At 48.0% G+C, this 20,206-nt stretch overlaps 1 protein-coding gene across 2 annotated transcripts in view; it reads left to right on the top strand.

Moving 5' to 3' along the window:
* The first annotated feature begins 227 nt into the window (after nucleotides 1-227).
* Nucleotides 228-20,206, top strand: part of LUZP1 (leucine zipper protein 1) — a 32,628-nt gene continuing 12,649 nt past the window's right edge. The window contains exon 1 of one of the 2 annotated variants that reach the window (XM_059488520.1): nucleotides 228-318. The gene's annotated coding sequence lies outside the window, so the exon portion shown is untranslated. Of the gene's footprint in view, nucleotides 319-6,502; nucleotides 6,569-20,206 lie in introns of those variants that run through there. The other variant, XM_059488519.1, reaches the window with a different exon arrangement.

Here is a 20,206-nt window from a genome sequence, read left to right as displayed (position 1 = left end):
GCCCAGCTCCGCGCCGGGGCCTTGCGGAAACTTTCCTTTCCCCTCCCTGCCCCGAGCGCCCTCAGCCCCCCCAAAATGGCGGCCGGGGCCTGCCCGCCCTCTCAGGGCCGGGGGCGGGCGCCGCGGAGCCGCACGGCGGCCGGGCCGGGCCGCCAGCCCCCGCCCGCTCACCGTGACGTCAAGCACCGCCCGGTACCGCGTCCCTCCCCTCATTGTCAGCGCCCGCACCCGCCGCCCGAGCCCCGGAGCCCCTCGCGGGCTGCGGCTGCCCAAGCCCGGGCTGGGAGGGAGCGAAGCCTGGCCGCTCCTACTGCCCAGGTAGGCAGAGGTGCGCGGTGAAGGGGCGGAGGGCGGGGGGTGCCGCAGACCGGCGGGGCGGGGAGGAATTTGAGGCATCCGCTTTGTCTTTGACCGCCGCCGCCGCCTTTCCCGTCCCTTCCCGTGCGGGCGAGCCGCTGCCTCAAGGCCGGGTTGCCCGCGGTGTTGGCGGCGGCGGGGACCCCCCGCGGGAGACCCGGCCCTGAGGCGCCCGCCGGGGCCTCGGCTCCCGCTCGGAAATGGAGCCGCCGTCGGGCTCCTTCCGACGGGACCGGAACAGCCGCTTTCCTGAGCGGAGATCGGCCCCGTCCCCGCCCGGGAAGGGCACGGTCCCACCGCTCCTCGCTCTAGCGAGCTGCCCGCAAGGAAGTTCCTAACTCCATTGGCTGTGGCTTGGTTGAGGTTTTGGAGGTTTCCAGGCGCTTAACGCGTTTTCTGTGGATAACCTTTTTTTTTTCCTTGCTGTGGCCACATACTCCCTTTCCTGTTGCTTATTTTTCCTGAGTTCCCCCTTCTTTCCCAGCCCGCCCACGTTTATAATGTAATTAATAATGTTCTTTTATATACGCTTTTCTGATGCTCTGACTTTGTTAATCACTTCGTTCTTCTTTGCTCCCCCGTCGTGAGGGAGTTAATTAAGGGAGCATTGTAAAACTTTTTTTTTTGCTTCTTTTGGAAATTTCTGAAACTTCCCTCATTTGGCTTTGTCAGGTGTCCCATGTGCTGGCATGTGAAGCCAGTGGCACAGCAAACCTTTGCTTGTCGTCCTTGGTGATTGCGCTTTCATTGCCTATCTGCATTTTTTCCCCCTTTGTAATGCTACATCTGAAGCCTTTAAACCAATTAAACGCAAGTTAAAGTTACCATCCCAGTTTGAGTTAGGTGCGGTGGGGTTAGGCTTTAACTGGTGCGTAAATTCTGTTAAAATATTCCACAAAAACCGGGGGAAGGGAAGGAGTGCTCACCGCTGCCGCGTGTGTCGGGGCTGTTGCTTTATCGAGCCTCTCGCCGGGGTGGGTGATGACAGTGGGAAGGGGGGAATTTTACAACCTGGAATGGTCTGTGGCATTCCGTGTTTAGAGGGGGGAAAAAATGCAGTAACTTCCCACATGCCTACAGCCTCATGGCAGAGGTATGCATCTGCTGACCTGCGGGACACTGGGGGGAGGCGTCGTTCCCCAGCGTTACAGTCCGTGCGAGGACGGAACCGGCAGCTCCGTGCCCTGGTCGCTTTGTGCAGCCAGTACCAGCTGGCATGTTTCGGCAGGGACAGCGTGCTCTGTGGCTGGTTTGCGGCACTTAGAGGAGTGTAATTCCTCCGTTGTATCGGCTCCGCAGCGGTAAGGACCGCACAAAGTCCCTGACACGCCAAGGGACCCCTCCTAGACATGGGACCCTCTCACCTGCACCCTTGGAGCTACTCAGTGCTCAGCCCTCTGTAGCCCTGCAAGGAGGAGAAGGACGTGGAGAGCTGATTGCTGTGTTTCTTTTGGATATGAGTCTGAAAGTTCCTGGTAGAGGAATGAGTTGGGGTAAAGGCAGTGTGGGAGAGCAGCATAATTCAAGAGTAGTCAGGTCCCCATTAACCAACCCCTGCATCTCCTGATCTAAGTAGTTCTTCACCCTCAGCTTCCTCACAATGCTATGAAATAATAAAGTTTCTGCACGCCAGTACAGGCCAATCTGACCGATGTTGACTTCCTGAGAAGCAGAAATAAGTTACAGGAGTGTAGACTTTTCGCCAGCCTTCTGGCTGTCTCTGTGTTCTGAAAATTGCCCAACCGAGAGGAAGTTACTGATTTTCTTTATTTAATACGAGGCTAGGAATTGTAGGCAAAAATAACTCGTGTTAAAAAAAGAGAACTCTCAAGGAATTATAATATTTAAAAGCCCGTATGCCTTGCAATCTAGGCCACATTATTTTGTATTGGTGATTACATCTTTGAGCATGACCTTACCAGAATATTGTACTTGGGGATTCTGAGGCTGTGCATGTTCTCCATGGGCTTTCCTTCCCACCCTGGGCTGCAGTTGGTGTGGAACCAGAGGCCTCTTTCCTCATGGGAATTTTTCATAAATGAGAGAAATGACAAAGAAGGACAACTTTGATACAATTGTTGCACTAAAATGAAGCATATAATGTCTTTAGGAGGTCGTTTTTATTGGAAGATTCCCATGAGGGTGATGATTTGTAGCAGTAATATGTTTTATACTAAATAGTAGACTGCAGATCATGGGAGCCTTTAAAACGTGATGGAATGGAGAACCTTTGTTGTGATGGTTGTGGCATGGTTACATACATCTTCACATCTCTAAGGCCTGCTGTACAGATTTTTGCCTTGGGTAATGCTTGTATTTGCACACTTGAAGTAGAAAGCATGAATGTTTTCAAATACTTGGTGGCAGCTGATGAGCAGGTGTTGCTTGCCAGCACTTCTTACATTCCCAAACCCGGTGCTTGACTTTGTCCTTCCACACTGTTATTTTCTCTGCTTTCAATGGGCTGAATCTTTGGAGTGCTTTAGTCTTTTAACTTGATCTCCTCTTCCTTGGTAGCCACCAAAGGTGTGATTAATCTCCCTGCCCAAGCTCATCTGTTTGCCAGGGTAACAGGGGCTGGCAGCCTTCTCCTGGTGGTGACTGCAGCCACTCACTGCACACTCTGTCAGCAGTCACATCTCTCTGGATTTGAGGGTTTACAGCTGGTGACTGAATCAGTTTGGTGGAAAACCCACAAACCATTTGCCCCTAACTGTCCAGATTTAGGAGCCTTCATAACCACCCTGACTGAGCAGGCATGCCAGGCATGCCATTCCTGTGAAGTCGGTGAGGTTTGGCTTGATTCAGCAGCCTGGAAACCAGTGTTTCTGAAATGATCCAATATAAAGTGTGGCATTGGATGTCAGCCATCAGAATGTGGCAATTTAGGCCTTAATGCTTTTGTGTGTTAGGTTTTGGCAGCGATGTTCCCCTGCTGAGGCCCTAATCTGGGCAGATAAGGGTTTGTAAGATGCCTCAGCCCTGTGTGCTTTAACCCTCACCAGGGTGGAGTAGGATATGCAGGTGCAGCACTCAGCTTTACCTGAGCATGACAAAAGTGTGAATGCTGTGCACAGGCAGTTTCTGTTTCCTTTTCTGTAAAAGAAAGCTGAGAATATTTTTATTGTGCAGAGAATGTAGCATTTGTGTTCCTGAACATTTGAATTTCACATAGAAACACAGTTAAAGGTGAATGCACTCTGTGAGTGATGGGCTGAAAGGAGAAATGGGGTGTTTAGAAAAAGGAGAGTTTTAGTGTTGTATTTAGCACTCGGCCTACTCTTCAGCCTTGTCTCTTCTCCTAATGAAGCCCCTTAGGATCCACCCCAATAACCCAGGAATGAAATGTATCACTTCTTTCCTTAGGAACAAAGTTGCCAATGCCCAGGTATGAAGTGTAAGAACACAGAAGCTGTAAGTTTATTTCAGTGTGCCTGTGGGCGGATGAGAGTGGCTGCTTGCTCTTGCCAAGCTGGAGGAGAGATGGGTTCTCACATCCTCTCCAGCCGTGGGTCTGGGAAGAGCTGCATCAGTGCAGGTGGGCACTGTGCCTGGAGGAGGTGGGTTTGCCTTCCCCCTTGTCCTAATGCCTTCTCCTCCAAATGCCCTTTCTAGCCTACCCCAGCTGACAAAAACTCCATGTAGCCGTGTTCAGAGAGTTGATCTGGGTGAAAATTAACCATCAGCCTCCCCCCAATCCCTTTAGCCCTGCCAGATTCCCAGCCTGGCTGCAGGGCTGCTTTACTCTGGCCAGGGGAGGGGAGCATGAGGCTAGAAGGAGGCAGGCACAGTGCAGGGCCACCTGAAAATGACTATAAAACTTAAGTTTGAGGATCTGGTCCAAAGTTTGTGAGGTCACTTGTGCAGTAATAGCATCCCTTGAGCATTTAAGCATTGCTGTCTGTGTTGAGGTCTCTGTCACCACCATGCTTTCACAGTGAGTCTGGATGTGCTACCTTTGCAAAATTCCTGTTCACACAAAGTGCTGCCCAGGCTTGGGCAGAGGAGTAGAGACATCATATTAAGAGGACTTCAGTGGAAAATTTTCTACATTTATTAAGTCCCAATCTTTTTGGCCCTGTTTGTCAGAGCTTCATTCAATTGAGCAAACCTCAATGTCCTCTTCAAAAAGTAACTTCAGAGTCCTGTCATCTGCAGCTCCATTGAACACAGGCCAGCAAAGTGCACAGTCCCACGTGTGTGAATACTTTGTGTGAGCTGGAAACTTCTGTATGGCTGCTGCAGTGTGATAGCTGTCATGCTGCCCTGCCCTGTGTGTCAGGGCTGTCCACAGCCCAGCCATGCTCACTGCCCTCCCCTGGCTGCAGGCACAGGCAGTCTGGCCTGGTTCCATGCTTCCATGTCTGCTTCTGAGTGCTCCAGGATGAAGAAGTGGGGGACATGCACTGTCAGGTGTGGATAATTCCTCATCCCTCCTTGCTGTCTGCCCTGCTTTGTGGGGAATGTGGTGGTTTAGCTGCTTCAAGTCACAAAGTGGAAAGCTTTAAGGATTTTTAATCAGTACTGGGTGGACAAGCCCCTGCATGTAAACATTTATAGTTCTGAATTTACTTAGCTAATTGGTTTTTAAGTCATAGTTTGACCTGCTGTACTGCCCAGGCCATAGTATCAAACCTTAGTATTGAATTAACTCATTAACTCAGCCAGTTTTGAGGTTTGTGATTTCAACTTGCAAACTTCATGCCTGGAGGAGGGGGAGGGGGTGTTGATCTAAATAAGATTTTTTTGCCACAAAAACCCCTGTGTGTGTTTGTGATTGTTTGGCTCAGAAGCAGTAGGACTGATTTCATTCAGACCCTTTGCAAACAGTGTTGTGGCCATCCTTGATTGTGCCCTGCATGCCTCTGAGAAAGCAGAGCAGCAGGAGATGAGAACCAAGGCTTTCTTACCCTGGTAGGATTCAGCTTTGGTGGTTAATATTACAAAACCACTGGAGCTTGGGGCTCATGTGTCAGGCTGTGCAGTAGGAAAGCATCTGTGGCTGCAGGCAGGTGATGTGAGAGGGCTGCCTGACCTCTGCCGTGGCACAGCAGCCCTGTGGAAGGTGCAGTCTGGTGACACACATCACCTCTGCTCCAGACAGCAGCTCTCCCACTCTGGGACCAGTGGGCAATGTCTATCAGGTCATCCCAGTGACTGCTCCGTGTCCCCTGAGGGAGCAGGTGACAGCAGATCCTCCCGGTGACTGCTCCGTGTCCCCTGAGGGTCCTGGAGTGGGTGACAGCAGATCCTCCCAGTGACTGCTCCGTGTCCCCTGAGGGAGCAGGTGACAGCAGATCCTCCCAGTGACTGCTCCGTGTCCCCTGAGGGTCCTGGAGCGGGTGACAGCAAGCACCCTGCACTGGAAGGGGTACTTTACCTGCAGGGTAGGTGAAGGGGGTGTGGGAGCAAAAGAGGGGGCATGTTGCTGTGTGACATGGCAGGGCCTGTGTTCCCGCTCCTCGTGTGAGTGTTGCAGTGTTCTAATTGACCTCTAAAAATGGAAGCTTCATGCTAAGCTGAAAATGTCTTTCTGCATGACTGATCACGATGAACATAAGCTCGAGCGACTCTTTAATTAGCTCAAGAATGTTTCTCTTTACCTCGAATGTACCTCTCTTTACCTACCTTTTCACATTTTCCCCTGCTGCTGCATGCAATGCAGGGCTTGCAGAAGGGCAGCTCTGGGCTGTGCAGCAAGGCTGGTTGTGCCAGGGGGGTTCTGAGGGTTGGTGTCGTCAGCCCTGCCACCCCTGCTGCATGCAGCACAGCTCTGCACGATGGGAGTGACAGCTTTTGCTGCAGTGCTGCACCCTCCCTACGTGTTGCAGCAAAATCTGTCAGCCACGTTCATTCTCAGGATTGCATTCATTAAAATTGCTTCTATAAGCATTAGCTGGCTCTTAAGGTTCAGCACTGTTTTGTCTTCCCCTCTGGATTGATTTGAAAATCACAGGATGTGTTTCCGAGGCTGCAGAGGCTCCAAGGTTGTGCTGATCATCTGATTCCACTGCACCACTTTGTGCTCTTGTGCCTTTGAGGTGCCTGTGCCTCACGTGGGAGTGCAGTGGGTTACCTTAAAGGGAAAATCTGATGAAACTTCTTCAAGAACTTGTTGTTACATGTGATATCTTAGTGGAATTTACTGGAATAGAATGGAGATTCCTGACCTAGGATCTGGAACAGAGCTGCAAACACATTAATTTCTCAGGTAGTGTGAATCATTTGGAAATATGTCTGTTTTTACTGGAAAACAATAATTCCTGGATGATAATAAATAACTAGTAGTACTGCTTTGTGGTGAGAATTTGAACTTGAAGCAGTTGTGAATTCCTAATGAAGTCTCTCACTCTTCTGTCTGCATCTTATTCTGTATAGCTGCTCTTCAGGATTGTTTTTAATGTTGCTGAGTATGACTAATGTCCTTGCATAAAGGCATCCTGTGTAATGTGGGTGTTGTTTCTGTGTGAGTTTTGGCTGTTAATATATTGTAAACTGCCTGCATGTTTAAAAATTCTCTGAACGTTACCTTTTATGCATTGGGCAGAGCATGGAAGCAAGAAGCTCAGTTTGGAATAGATTTTTTCCTTTTGTCTGTAATCACTGTCAGAGGGGCTGTGAAGGGAGCAGTGAGTATCAGCAGTGCTTTGGGGGAGCTGTGAGATTGTGTGTGAAGGTGACTGCAGGAGCAATGCTGCAATGGAGGTGGGGAACTCCTTTCCAGCACTGTGGGAAGCTGGGGAGGCTCTGTGGGGTGAACTCTGCAGAGCACAAACAGGCTGCTGCTGTGCAAGAGCTGGGCTGAGGCTGCCTGGAGGTGCAGGCAGAGAGAAGCAGCAACTGCTGAGTGCAGGGAAGCAGCTGTGCCCTGCTCACTGCCAGGTGGCACTCCCTGGGTCTGGGTCACCTGCCCCTCATTTCCCTCCTGCAGCAGCAGGAGTGGCCAGCCCCATTCTCTGCTGGCTTTCTCTGCCTGCCTTACACCAGGAGCACACTCCCAAGTCCTCACACACACGTCTCCATTCACTTTTCCTCACCTGCCTACGCCTTGAGCTGATTTGCAAAGCTGGGTGGGTTCTCTCTTTTTTTTTTTTTTCCTTTTTTCTTATTTTAGTAATCTCTGCCCTGTGTGCCTCTAGTGACTGCTGCAACTGCTGGGACATGTGGCTGAGAGTTCAGCACAGTCCTTGCTGTGGAGCCCAGCTGTGTGTGAGCTGGTGGGGCACACAGAGCATCTCTCTCTGCAAAGGCAAGAGTGGCAGCAGCAAGCTGGACAGGCTCAGCACAGCAATGGCAGCATGGCAGTGAGTGCCTGTGAGGCAGATCAAGAGAAGATTTCTCTTTTCTGCTCAGTACTGCTGAGATGCTGTCTGTAGTGTCATGAGGTTCAGATGGATATTTCACTATAACAGGTTATCTAAAGCCCCATCCAGTTTGACCTTGGACACCTGCAGGGATGGGGCATCCACAGCTCTTTTGGGCAACTTGTGCCAGTGACTCACCACCTTCACAGGGAAAAATTTCTTCCTAATATCCAATCACAACCTCCTCTCTTAGTTTGAAACCAGTACCCACATCCCATCAGCACAATGCATGGTAAAAAGTCTGTGTCTTTCTTATAAACCCTCTTCAGATATTGAAAGGCTCCCCAGAGTCTCCTCTTTTCTGGACTGAGCAACCCCAACTCTCTCAGCCCTTCTTCACAAAATTATTACAGTCCTTGACTCTTTTTTGTAGCCTCTTGTGAACCCCCTGTAGTTTTTCTGAGGACACCAGAACTCCAGATGTAGTGCTCCAGGTGGGGTCTCATGAGAGCACAGTGGGAAAATCACTTCCCTTGACCTGCTGGCCATAACTTTTTTGATGCAGCCAAGGACCATTGTTGGCTTTCTAGGCTACAAGCTCACATTTCTGGGTCATGTCCAATTTTTTGTCCAACACCCCCAAGTCTGTCTCTGCAGGGCTGCTCTCAATGCTTTCATCCACCACTCTGAGCTGATGCTGGGTATTGCCCCATCCCAGGTGCAGAAAGTGGCAGCATGGTAAATTCTGACTGAACATAAAGGAAAATAATTTTCTCCCTGAGATTATTTTGACAGGAAACAAGGCCTGAGGGGTTGGGGCATTTCTGATCCTGGAGATTTTCACAGCTTAATGCAGTCCTGAGCAACCCAGCTTTGGACACTAACCTTGTTTGAAATCAGAGCTGGACTGAGATTAGCTTTCTCCCCTTACTCTAACTAAGACGAGAGAGAAAATGTGAATTTCCTGCTCTTTCCCTCTTCTGTAGAAAGGAGCAGCATGGGGTGGGGGAAGCAGTGAGGTCCCGTCTCAGTACAGCCACACCAGTGCTTCCTTCCTATGAAACATCCTTCCTTCCTTCAGCCCAGGGAGTACAAGGGGAAAAAAAACATGTAAATAACAATGCAAGTGAGCACAGTGTCCTGGAGGGAATGAATCCTCTGCTGCCATTTTTGCTTCGTGCTCTATTTCTCACTTTCCACTTCTTAAATGTGCTGCTAGAAAAGCATATGCCCTCTTGGCTCTGATCTTCATTTCGGATAGGATTCAGATAAATTAATGCTTGGCATTAAGCCTGCAGATTTTGTCATTAGCATCTGGTGTAATGCTTGCAGGAGAACCTGTGCTCCAGGAGCAGGAGAATTTGTGTCTGTTTGTCCAGTAGTTGACAACCTTGGATAACCAGTGGACTTAACGGCCTTGTTTAATACAAAGTAATTCAAGATTGTTGGTGTTCTAGCAGCATGAAATGGAGAATTTGGAACAAAGTTTTCCCATAATAGTCATGAGTGGAGTGGCATCTTTAACCCTTTCATGTCCTATTGACAAGGAAGAGCTTTGAAGTTGCTGATGTTATTCAGCCTTGTCTGTGGAAGAAGTGTGGCTCAGGACCTTCCTGATGGAAATCCTGTGCCACACTTCTGACCCCAAACAACTCAGCTGCCTGCTGAAGGAGGCACCTGGGTGCTGGGATGGTCTCTCTGGGGTGTTACAGCTGTGGTGCTGTTTCAGTGCCCTCCCTAGTCAAAGGAGACACTTTTCCCCAAGCACTGAGGAGACACTTTTCCCCAAGCAAATGGGGAATTACTCTGGCCCATTTTTGGAAAGAAAGAGCAGAGGCCAGGTATCTCTCTGCTCTCTCTTTCTGCATTGAGGAGCATCCCAACAGTGACTGCTGAATGCCCCAGCCAGAGTTCCCAGACCTTGGACCTCTGGCTTATGGAGAACATCAGGTGCCCTCAGCTTTGTGTCCTGTTCGCCCTGGCACAATGCTGAATGTCTGTGTGTGAAATGCCTGTTGTCATTTTGAGAGGCTCAGCCTGCAAGTGAATATATTCCATCCATAAATCCATCAAAGCTTTCAATTTTCAGTAGCAGAGCTGCCCAGTGTTATAACACCATCTTGGCAGCTTGTCTTGGAGTCTCCCCATTGTCCATGGAGGGTTAATTTTGAGGTTAAAGTCCCCACAGCTACAAGCATGCTCTCACAAAGGCAGCATGTTCCTGTTTGTAAATGTTATTTTATTTACTTTTTTGCCACCTGAGGGTGTTTTCAGCAATAAATTGAGCACAAAGACAACTGTTAGGATCTTCTGTCCTCATTGAGCAAATCATATTTAAGAGTGATTTATAAGACATTTTTAAGTTCCTGAATACTTCCTTTCATTTGACTTCACACTTGCCAATGAACAAAAAAGCTGCAGGTTGGGAGCTGAGAGAGGAAAGAAAAGCTGCTTGTTATATTAGTATTTGTGGTACAGCAAACACTAACAGGGGACAGAGTTACCAACTGTTTGTATTGGGTGGCCTTGGAGGATGTGGAGATTACTCAGGGTGTGTGATTACCCAGCCAGCCCTCACTTTGCTGTGCAGGTGCCTGTGAGACGCTGTGCCCGTGTCCACCCAGTTCATGTGACTGGGGAGAAGCAGCCAGGCCTTGGCTGCCCTGCCTGTGAGTCAGAGCCTGCTCTGCTCTGCTCTGCGTGGGTACCTGCTGATGGAAGGTGCCCTGGCTTGCCTGGCTGCTGCTCCTGCAGGGTGGCCAAGCACCCTGAGCTGGTGATGGTAACAGCACCCGGTGTCTTGCTCCAGAGCATGTGGATTTCATGAATTGCAGCCAGAAGTTTTGCCTCAAGCTGGAAGTGATGCTGCTGCTGTAACCCAAGCTGGGCAGCCTTTATGCCAGAGGCATTTCTAATGGCTGACAGCTTCCTCCTGGGCTTTTCATGACAGCACTGTTAGCCCTGCTGCTCCCCAGGCTGCTGAACTGAAGGGTGCTGCTGGTCTCTCCTACATCTCTACATCCTGATGCCTAAATGTGAGAAGAAGAGGAGAATTCCCAGAACATGGCTCAAGAAGCACCACATTGAAAGACTGGCTTTCCCCATTGCCCTCAACACAGTGATCCAGCTGTTGGGGTTTTACTGCCATAAACGATGCCAGTCTTGAAACATCATTATTGGTGGACAATGTTTGTCCAAAAGCTGCAGAGTGGCACAGCTGCAGTGAGCTCCAGCATGTGCCACTCTGACACACAGCCTCTCACTGGGAGTTTACAGCTCAAGTCCAACCCCTGGTTTGCTCCAGGAGCAGCAGCAGTGCACCTGTAACCTGAATCAGATTCCTTGGCCTCCTCAGGGGCCCTTCCACAAATCTGAATTGCTGCTAATCGCAGACTTTGTTCAGCTCTTTGCATTTTGGCTGCAAACACAGGGCAGGCCAGGCTGTGAGCTGCCTGCAGAAGTGCTGCTGTCCATCTATCCCAGGGCAGGGTCCTGAAAACCTGCCAGCAGTTTAATCTGCATCTGCACTAAGCAGGGCAAGATGTGGATTTGGATGTGTTAGCCAGGCCAGGGCAAGCTTCTCACAGCCAAATCAAGGGAACAGCAGCCTGCCCTGAAGAGGGATCCCCTCAGCAAGAGCAGCTCTGCAGAGATTTGGGGTAAAATTCTACTGATTTGGGAGATTTCTGATGATCATGTTTCTTTCTAGCTATAGGGCTGTTCTGTTCAATGCATGGATAGCAATGCTAATGATTTATAAAGTTGACCTATAAGACAGAAGTTAAAATTGGGTTTATTCTTGAATATTGAATTTTATCAGAGTAATTAGTCTTAGATGTCTGCTTAGAATTTTTGAGTTACAGGGCTGTTAGTAAAGATTAATGGAAAATTAAAATTTAGACACTTAGTGAAATATGAATGATAATTTTTATTTCAGGTCACATTTTATTTCCTTGTGCTGCCATGCCAGCAGTCTGAGGGTCTGTGGACCTGCTCAGAACAAAATCCTGGATGCACAGAGCAGAAAGAAGTGCAGAGCAAGGTGTGCAGAGAGGACAGGGCACCTTTCTGAAATGGAGTTAAAGGTGACAATGTGAGCTGTTCCCAAAAGATCTTCCCTGCTAAGGAGTGGGGACAGTCCTGACCACATCAGTCTGCCTTATGTTTGCCCAGTTCTTGGCATGGCTTGGCCTGGATCTTCCCAGACAAGGTCAGTCATGTTTGGAGGCAAAGCAGGTTTAAAAGGGCAGGGGTTGGCACCAAGGACAGACCTAGGCCAGGTTTATGTTCTGGTCCAGGTGAACCCTAATGCTGTTCTTGGTTGCTGATGACAGTGCAGTCTCCAGGAGCCCATTCATCCACCTGGCCTGACACACTGGGATCAGCTGGGTGATTATCTGACAGTGCTGCAGACTTTTTTTATCTGTGGGGAATGCATGAATGTTTTTGTATTGAATGCACAGCTCCAGCAGATTACATTTTGGGTGCACAGGTACCACACACAGGCTGGGTGCCTGCCTGGCCTTTCATTTTTGTCCAAGGCAGAAAATGGATGGATTGGGAGCTGCAGCAGTCCAGTAGCTATGGCAGCTCCTCAGGCTGTTCCTGTGGCAGCTGTAAGAGCTGAAAAACTTTCCTTTTAGCACTTACAAACTTAATTGTGAATTCTTCCAGGGAGGAAGTCACAAGAGTAGCCAGTTGTCTGTGCTACAGAGTTCATGAGCTTGATTTTTTTTGGGAGGACCTTTGGTTAATCCCAGTTTTCTGCAGGGTTTGTAGGGATCTACATGGAAACCTCTGAGTGCCTGAGCTGATCTTTTAGCCAGAAAAACTCACAGCAATCAAAGGAGTTTTCCTGCAAAGCTGACTCAGATGTCCTTCTACTTTGTTAGGAGAATGGAATGTGCCCTGTATCAGACAGGATGCAGAGAAACAAACAACACTCCATAAATTTAATGCCAGCAGGGATACGTTTGTAGCCATGTGGCTCTTGGGTATAGTATCGGGGAGAATGTGAAGGTTAGAGGTGCCTGTGCCTAATCAGCAGAATGATTCAAAGATGGTTATGAATACTTGAAGTTAATCTTATTAAGTGTATTGTACCAGGCAGGCCTTTCCCAGCTCTGTAGGTGCTGCTGGATGAAGGATTGTGTGTGATTTTGGGTGTGTAGCCACTTTGCAGTGTGGCGCTTGTCAGATGTGCAGTGTCAGCCCTGTTTCACCTGGACAAGTGTTTGTGACAGGACAATAAAGGAGCTCAAGAAGATAATAAAAAGGGGAGGAGAGCAACAGAAGTGTGCAACCATGCAGATCAAAGGATTCTTCCAACCTGCAAGTTTTCTCTCAAGTGGTCTTGCTGAACTAGGAGTGGGTCCCTGTAGGAATAACCTTGAGGGATTTTTCTCCCATGAATGTTTCTAATTGCTGCTTTATGAACCCATGAGGACTTCCAGCTTCCATAACATCAACCAGCAAGAAATTCCCCAGTGTACCACCACATACAAGCAGAAGTAGGGCACTGAACACAGTAAGCCCAACCAGAGACAAGCAGAAGGTACCAGGATGGGACAAGGGAGTGAAAACAGCAGCAGGAACTGGGATTGATGGTACTGACCCAATTTTCAGCCCAAGCATTCCAGAGGAAGGTGGAGGGAGTAGCATTGTGCTTGAAAGGTAAAATTAATAGTGGCCAGATGAAGAGGGGAACAAGTTCAAGAGTCAAGTGACAATGTGGAAGAGAAGTCTGAGAAAGCTTTTATTCTGTGCTAAATATCTGGGAATAATGGAAGTTTGAGAAGCACAAAAGATGCAGTGATGCAGGAGAGAAGAAAAGGAACAGAGGAGAAGGCACTGTAGGTGCAGCTGAGGTTTCTGTCTCCTCAGCATCCTAGCTGTACCCATAGCCCAAACCAGCTGTTGGGGAGGAACATGAAAATAATGAATATGTTTCCCTATTGTCTGCTTCCAGGGGTGTCCTGAGTCACAGAACTTTGGGTTCTTCACATTCAATAATCTTTGGCATATAAATTTATTCATTTTTCTAATAATTTTCTGGATCTTGCTTGCTCTGAATCTTTTCAGTGAATCTGTGCCTTTCAGCCAGCCCATGGGTGGCTCAGCTACCTTCATACTAACACATATTTCAGGGCTGAAGTGATGGTGAAAGCCATGGTCCCTGAAGTCCCTTCAAAGCTGAGCTGATGGAGATGGGAGGGAGGATGGAGGGTGAAGGAGGTGGGAGATTTCTGTGTCCAGTAATGATTACAAAAGCACCACTGAGCTGGGGCTGCCTTTCCCATGCCATCTGCAGGGTGCTGCCAAGTTTGTGGCTCGCTGAAGAGATGCCTGCATAGTGTTTGTGAAATCAAATGTGACAGTCAAATCTGCTCCTGAGGACAGCACAAGTGACAGCATGGGAAGGAATAAAACATCTTTCTCAGCTTTGATTCCAGTGCAGGATGGCACATAGGAGCAGCACTCTGAGGGGCTTTGGGAGTATCAATCCATTGCTGAGCAAGAGCTCCAGAGCATGGGAAACATCTTGCTTGCCTTGGAGCTCCCAGGGCAAGGGTTCTGCTAGCAGCCCTCTCTTGTGAAATTCTGTATTGCTGAAAGGAAGGTGCTGCAGCTGGCCAGCAAATGCTCAGACCTGCTTTGAGTGAGCATCAAGCAGTGATTTCAAGGGGGAGCTGGAGGAGAGTGGTTTTGGAGAGGAAAGCAGAATCTCTGCTGTGCATGGTAAAGCACAACTGCTCAAACCCCAGTGCTGCTCAAAGCATCTCCTGTGAGCAGCCCTGGATGGTTTTGTGCTCTGCTGCTTTTGTTTGGTCCTGGCAGCTCCATATAGGGGAATTTATTTTATTTTGCAAGGGGAAGAGCAATGCTGAGGAGTTCAGTGGGTGATTAGAGTGTTGATGTAGGGTCAGTGTGACTCAGTGATGTGCCAGATCCTCTCTGGCATCTGCAGAGCCTGCTGCAGTGCCTCACATTGCTCTGGGTGCTATTTGGTGTCAGAATTTGAGTTTCCTTGAAGATTGTGGTCACTGTGGTTATTTTTGACTGCTGTCTCATCATTTCACATCTCTAGTTTCACATTGTATTGGTCAATAGTCAATCCACTTCCAGATTGCTGAGCTTTTTTCTGACTTTTAGAATTTCCTGCTCCCATTAGATGCAGCAATTTATGGGACAATTCATCCCTCAAAATATGTGCATCCCCCAAAAGTCACTTTGTGTTCAGTGGGGTCAGGGAGCCCCTGTCCCTTTCCCATGTAAACAAATCCACAATCTGCCCCCTCAGCTGTCCCAGGAGGTTGTTAGATGCCTGCAGGTGGCATGCAGGGTTGATGTCACACAGGGCACTTTGGCTCTTGTTTTATACCCTTTTTATGTTCTTGAGTGTTTTTCTCCTGTTCTCATGACTATGTGTCATTGTGTCAAGTCAAGAACCAGGTGCTGGGAAGAACTTTCAAAAGGCAAAATCCTCTTAAGAAAAACTTTCCTTCTTTCTCTTTTTAAATGATTGAAGGCTCTGGCTGCAGTATTGCCATTTGCTGCATTTTGTGACACCTGTGTCCTTTTCCTGTATAGATGGTAGAGAAATTTTACTTTAGAAATGAAGAATGACATGCTGGACTCCTCCCAGCCCATTTCACCCTGGGGCAGGGAAGAGAAGTCCCAGTGATGCTCTCACCAGGTTGAGCTGTGATACAAGCATGATTCATCAGCAGCATTTCTGTTTGTGAGCATGACATGTTCACACACCCTTCCATACATGTGCAACACCAGAAACCTTTTAATTAAACCTGCAGGTGTATGTGCACATGGGGCAGAATCCAGCAACACATCTAACCTATACCTCAGATGAAAAAGTATGAATTAGAACAGTTTCATCAGCTTCTCCCTGACCTGTTTGGCCATTGGGGACTGCTCAGAGGAACTCCCTTGCTGCCCCAGGTTTTGCTGATGTGCACCCACAGAGCTGCCCTCATGCCTGAAGTGACTTTCAGCCACCTGATGTAATTTGAATTCATAGTTCTGGAAGCATTGCCTGAGGTTCCATTTCCCCAGATGTGTCCAAACACTCCTAGCATTGTGTTCAATGCAAAAATACAGTTTGCAGGGATATTCTGAGTAATAGTTTAGCAGAAAATAGAACAGGGGGATTAAAGTTCACCTCAGCACTTGGGAGAGTGGAGGGAGTAGTACCAGGTATATGCTGCACCCATAAGAACGTGGACAATAGCCCTGTTCTGCTCCTCACCTTAATCTGGGCCACCTGTCAGCCAAGGAATGCAAACCTCAGCCTGTGTGCTTTCACAGCACAGAGCATCCCAAGGACTCAAACTTCAATGAGGCAAATTGCTTTTCTGATCTCTGATTATAGCTGTGCTTGCATCTATTGATTTTCTATTGCCTTTGATGGGTGCTGCTCTCAGAGTCTATGGGAAACCCTGGCAACTGCAAGAACAGACAAATTAAGTGAAATTAAAGTAAAAAGAGATTGGAGACTAAGGCATTAATAATTCTCATTCACCTGTAGGATTGGGCAAAGCCACATGTGTCATATATGGGGGCTGTGACACCCCAGCAGTGCCATCACTGGCACCTCAGGCTCACCCAAACACAGTGATCTTGCATTATCAGTATAAAAGTGCCAGCAAAAAGATTAGAAAAAACAAAGATTAAATGCAAAATGTGCTTGTGAGAGATGTCAGTGTCTCCCAGTGCTTGACAGGCATGTGTGGCAGCAGCTGCATTTCTGTCTTGGCATAACAGAGGGCACAGCAGGAGTCTGTTCCAACAGTTATTTTCCCAGATGAGTGTTTTGGGGACATCCTGAAATCAGGAGCAGTGGGTGCCTGTGGGATTCATTCCAACAACCAAATCAGAGCAAGGATGTGTAGGGTGAGATGATTCTTACATCTGGAGAGGAGCAGCATTGCAAGCCTAAGGAACTCTGGCAGAGATGATGTGAGCAGGTCTCAGGTAGCAGCCATTTAATTGTTGTTCCTGAAATAGATGATTCTTATCTCCTAATTCATTAAGTGTTTAGCTAACACGAATGTTTCTATCTGCAGGTTTTTCCTTCTGTTCACAGCTGTGAACTGACTGTATGTGTTTTGTGCAGGCAAGTTAAAGTAGTTCCAGGGCAAGTTAAATCCAATAATTCTGCTAAAAAAACAGTTTCATAAAATTATAGATAATGAGCAAAAGTGAGTGTGCAGAAAAAAAATTAAGAATATTAAGGGTAATTGAGAGTTTTAACTCTAGTAAATGTTTTGAACACTCAATTCTCACAGCTGTATAGCCAAAACCATGCAGAGTCAGAAGAGCCCTCAAAAGCAGTCTGCCTTAATCTGTGGGAGCAGGCAATTGATAATGCTAAATATGAGTGTAGTTAGGAGATAAGCACACTTGTTGAGGAAGATCAGAAAACCCAATGATAAATCTGTGGGGGCAGCAGGATCAGAATGAGTCATTTAAATAGTGAATCCTGGTAAATCACTGCAGTGTTTGGTATTACAGTACTGCTTTGAATTGGTTAAATGTGTGAAATTGGGGTTTGACTCCATGTGCTCTAATAAAGAACATTTTAGATCAGACAAAATGTTTTTCCTTCTTTTTTTCTGTAGGTAGTTACTGGCCACATATTTTGCATTGATATTTTATTTGAGTAACAGGTATTTGGAGGCTCCCCAGGCTTCCTGTGTGTCTCATTTGAAGAATGTTCTTTCAGAACTCAAATCCAAAGGGATGCTATTGTGCCTCTTGGCTTAAGGCAGGGCTGCCCTTATTGTTGAGGCAAAAAATCAGATCTTTAAGTTTTAAAGAATCAAGGAACACACTTGATTGTTTTTCTGAGCTTTTCCAAAGCTTTCAGTTCATGTTCTTGATGCATGTCCCTGCAGAAAGAGTGGCATCATTGCTGGGGGACAGCTGCCATCCAGATCCCTGAGCCCCCTTTGTTGTCATTGGGGGAAGAATTTTCCTCCTGTGAAAGTCCTGTTTCCTTGGCAAGGTCAGGAGAAGACAGCTGAGCATCTTTTCTTCTTTCAATCTAGAAGAATTTAGGGCTGAGCAAAGTGAGGTGCATCAGGCTTGGGTGTGTAAATATACAGTCCAGTACCACATATAAAATAATGTCATCCCTATTGCTGCAGGAGTATTTCTGTTCAGTATTTCCTTTGGTACAGCCAGGAGGAGCTGTCCTGAGCTGCAGGAGCACATCAGCTGCTGCTGTGACCATTGAGCTTTTCAGTGTGTCCAGGAATACAGCCTGCCAGAGTCTTTAATCTGATTTTATTGCTGACTCAGATGGTTCTGTTAAACTCAACTCCCCCTACTACATTTGCCACTGCCACAGTTTACTTGCTGTTATTAAAGTTATCATCCTCTTTTCTTCCTGTGGTTTTTTTGTTTTGGTTGGGGTTTCTGTTTGTTTGGGTGGGGGTTTTTGTTGTTATTGTGGTTTTTTGTTTGTGTATGGATTTTCAATTGTTTGGGGTGGGTTTTTTTTTTTGTTTGGTTGGTTTTTGGGGCTTTGTTTTGGTTTTTCGTTGGTTTGGGTATTTGATGGGATTTAGTTCCAAAAATTGTAAGATAGAGGTAGGCTGAAAACTGCTCACTTTTCCAAAAGAGAAAAATATGAAGTCCATACATCCATATCAGATTGTTCAGTGCATTTACAACCTTTATCAGGTTTATTTAACAGCTCCTGTTTAAATATCCACCAACAATATTAATTAGCATTAATAATAGTCCCAGTGAATCCTGTACCGTTTGTCCTGATTCTTTAATATCATTGACAGACTGGAGAAGGGCAGTCACAAACAGCCAGAGAGTAGTTTAGGTTGGAAGTCCCAATGTGTTCTGTGGTCCAAGCCCTAACTCAAATCATGACTTCAAAGCAGTCAGATATCTGTATCTATATCTATATCTATATCTATATCTGTATCTATATATGTCTATATCTATGTCTGTGTATCTATGTATACCTAAGATAATATTTTATATTGACCAATTCCCCTCAATCTTATACATGTGCACTTTATTTGTAGTACTGATTTGGTCTGGTTCTGTCTCCCAGCACTGAGGTTGCTTCTGGCCAGAATGTTAAAGGGCCTCCAGGTAGGAGATTTGTTGTAGATCCTTTTGTTTGCAGTTCTTATTGTTTGTAGGTGTTGCTTTACATCTCCATCTCCTTATTAAACTAATTAGATTGAGCCTCTTTCCTCTCTGGCAGTAAATCATGTCAGCTGAGGAGGTTCTGGGACATTCCAGAGCCTGCTCTGAACCCCTCTGTGATGTCCCCCAGCCTGTGTGGAGCCTGTGGCAGTGTTAGAGCAGTGTCACATCCAGCAGCAGCCACCAGGCCTGTGCATTTCTGCCTGCATTTCTGGCTGTCTGGGGAGGAGGCTGCTCTCACTCCAGCCCAGCTGCTGCTGGGTTAACCATTAACTCCCAGCTCCTGGCCTGGCAGGGACAAGCTTTTGTTTTCAGACTCTCTGTGGCCTTTCCTGTGCTGGTCCAGTGCCATTCCTGGGGTTCTGCTGGGGCTGGACAGCCTTTCCTGCCTGCAGGCAGCTGCAGTGGCCTCAGCAGTGTGGGGACAGCTTGGGGGAAGGTGGGGCAGGAGAAGGACATGGCCATGGTGGTGAGGGAGGGGACAGGCAGGTGGCCAAGGCTGTGCTCAGGACACCAAGGTTCCTCTTCTGGTACTGTTTGCAGTGCTCCCTTCAGGGGCTGAAGAACCTGAGTTGAACCATGTGGGACTGACCACAAATCCCCCAGTGGTCCTTCAGGAAATGGTCCCACAGGGTGCCCAGGGTGCACCAGGAGGGTCCCCATGGTGGGGACAGCCTGGGCCCCCTGCCTGCCTGGAGATGGATCCCCTCCAGCCCAGGGTGTGTGTCAGGGTGCTGCTGGCTCCCTTGCTGGCACTGCCTCCTCCCCACATCCTGCTCATCACACTGTGCGACAGGAAACTCCTGCGTGTTTCCTCTGCAGAGAGTCCACAGAAATTCTGGAGGTCAAGTTCTGTTCCAAGACAGACTGCCTGAGCAAGGCTGAGATCAGAGCTGCAGACATCCTGCCTCCACTCAGGTTTACCCTCTCATGCTTTGGGCCGTGCCTCAGGCCCCTCAGCCCAGTGCTAATGCTGAGTGCCACAGGGGACTTCAGATCCTCCCAGGGGCCCTTTCCTGCTCCTCCCTCAAAGCACAGAGGGATTGTTTAAAAACCACCCTGCCAGCTCTGAGCTGAGCTGGAATAGTTCACACTGAGTGTGTCAGTGTGCTGATGAGTTCTAATTGCTGCTCATGTCAGCAGCAGCAAGGAGAGGGATAAGCAACTGCTCATCTCCTGGATGGGTGAGTGGGTGGCAGCTGAGGGCAACAACAGCTTTGGAAATGGGAGGGAGAAACTTGAAACTCCTCTAGTAGAGTGTCCTTGGGATATGAAATCTTCACTACAGCCCAGGTGAAGATTTCTGCTGAGCAGCCTGAGATGCTGGAGAAACACTGGCAGTGTCAAATGGCAGCAGC

The sequence above is a fragment of the Ammospiza nelsoni genome, chromosome 25 (genome assembly GCF_027579445.1).
Source record: "Ammospiza nelsoni isolate bAmmNel1 chromosome 25, bAmmNel1.pri, whole genome shotgun sequence".
Lineage (NCBI taxonomy): Eukaryota > Metazoa > Chordata > Aves > Passeriformes > Passerellidae > Ammospiza > Ammospiza nelsoni.
This window is presented reverse-complemented; position numbering and strand designations above follow the sequence as displayed.